The 2,392-nt window shown below is 40.4% G+C and overlaps 1 protein-coding gene across 3 annotated transcripts in view; it reads left to right on the forward strand.

Annotated features, from left to right (window-relative positions):
• The window catches only part of Ylpm1 (YLP motif containing 1), a 73,158-nt gene that overhangs the window by 51,227 nt on the left and 19,539 nt on the right, over positions 1-2,392 (forward strand). The window lies entirely within an intron of this gene.

Below are 2,392 nucleotides of genomic sequence, written 5' to 3' on the forward strand. Positions count from 1 at the left end.
ATTCATGAGATTACAGTGATTTAGGAATAGTAAGTACTATTCCTAAATCACTGTAATCTCATGAAGTATTTATCTTACGAAGTGAGGGCAAAATTTTGTGTGAAAAAATGTTGAAAACTTTAAAAACTAAATCATGAGACCCCAATTAATTGCACTCTCTCTCTCTCTTTTTTTTTTTTTTTTTTTTGCGGAACCAGGGATTGAACTCGGGCTCTTGTGCTTGCCAGGGAAGTGCTTATTCCACTGAGCCACCTCCCCAGCCCCTAATTGCATTCTCAAGAGAGGGAAAGTACATTTTATCTGACAGTATGTGGAACAACAAGAGAAAATTAGGAGCCTTGATAATTTAGGCTCCTGATTTATTAGTGACTTCCAGATGTTTACATTCTTTTAAATTTCTTTTATTTATTTGAATAATAATAGTAGTTTCAGCCAGATGCTTTGCTTCTGTGTATCTAGAATTACTAGATCATTGTTCACAGTCTTTTTGTGTCTAGTATTAGGATATGGCTACTCGCGCTTTCCTGTGGTTACCATTTCATGATACCGTCATCCACTCTTACTACAGTTTTACTTTTTACAGCTGTAGTTACGCATGACCAACAGTGATCTTAAGGGGCGGGGGAGACAGCTCAGTGGCATACACACCTGCCTGGCAAGCGCAAGGGCCTGAATTCAATCCCCAGAACAACAGCCAACAGTGATATTAGGATATTAGATGGAAATATAGAAATAAATGGTTCATCATGTTAAAATTGTATTCTCTCATGTAATGGACTCTTGCTCTGGTCTGTGCAGGAAGAGAAGCAGTTCTGGCTCTAGCATGTTGGCACTGAAAACCGCCTGCTGGTACTTACTTTAGTAGCTGTTTTTCTTGTCAGATCAGTTGTCGGAGATGGCAGTGCTTGCTTGTAGGACTTGGTACTATTATCACTCTTCTTGGAGAAGTTTTGTTTTATTGCCAATCGATTTCTTTACTTGTCATAAGTCTATTCAGATTGGTTATTTCTTCTTGATTCAGTTTTGGTAGTCTGGGCCTTTCTAGAATTTTTCAATTTCATCAAAGTTATTTCATTTATTGCCATACAGTTTTTATATCCTTTATAATCTATTACAAAAATTTCAGTCAGGGGCTGGGAATTTGGAACTTGTCCCTTTTTTTTCTTTTTTTTTTAAATGTATTTAGTACAGGTCTACAGGGTCTCACTACACAGATTGTACTCATAGCGATCCTCCTGTCTTCAGCCTCCCAAGCACTGAGATTATAGGTGCATGCCACCACACCCAGTCTCAGTCACAGTTTCAGCTACTCCTAAGGCGGGGATCGAACCCCAGCCACTGCACTCTGCCTAAGCAGGTGCTTTAATCAACTGAGCTATCTGGCTGGCCCTGTCCCTTATTTTGGATTTTGACTTTGTTTATTCTCTTCTACCACCGCCACTGCCCACACACACCTGTACCAGGGATTGAACACAGGACCTTGCACTTGCCAGGCAGGTGCTTACACTGTCGAGCTATATCCCTGCCCTGTTTGGCTTTTGAGACAGGGTCTCAGTCTGTAGCTCAGGGGCCCTCCGTCTGGCTATCCTCCTGCCTCAGCACAGCCGCCCGCCTCGCCACTCTATGTGCTGCTACCTTGCCCAGCCCTGTTTGATTTCTGATTGTGCTCATTTGAGTCCTCTTGTCTCCTCCTGTCTTGTCCCCTCTCCTCCCTTCTCCCCTTTCTCTTCTCTCTCATTTCAGCCTAAGTAAAAATACCAGCTTTATTGATCTCCAAATAACTGGCCTTAAGTGTTGATAGTCTGTTTTGTGTTGTATGGCAGAATACCTGAGCCAGGGTACTTACAATAAGCAAAAGAAGTTTATTTAGTTCACAGTTCAGGAATTTTAAGAGCGTAGCGTGAGCATCTGCTTGGCTGGGCGAAGGCCCTTCTGATTGCATCACAGTGTTTGTCTCAAAACAAAACAAAACAAAAGCTAAAAAAAAAAAACCAACTGAAACAGAAGAAATGGATAGATTTCTAGATGCATAAGCACTACCAAAGCTGAGTCAAGAAGATACAGAGTTCCTGAAAAAGCCAGTATCAGTTAATGGAATTGATGTGTGTAACATCTGGCACCCCCATGACCTAGTTCCTTCCCATGAGGCTTAATCTCTTAAAGATTACACTGCCTCAGCACTGCCACATTGGGAGCCAGACTTCAGGTATGAACCGCTGAGAAACACATTCAAATCCCATCCAACCATAACACATTTATTGATTTTTCTGTTTTTTAAAATTCTTTATTTTATGAATTTTTGTCCTAATCTTTCCTTACTTTTGTTTCTTTAGATTTAGTTGCTTTTTCCCATTGTCTTTTTTTGTTTTGTTTTGGTTTTTTTTTTTTTTTT

This window comes from Octodon degus, unplaced genomic scaffold (genome assembly GCF_000260255.1).
Source record: "Octodon degus isolate 3935 unplaced genomic scaffold, OctDeg1.0 scaffold00007, whole genome shotgun sequence".
Lineage (NCBI taxonomy): Eukaryota > Metazoa > Chordata > Mammalia > Rodentia > Octodontidae > Octodon > Octodon degus.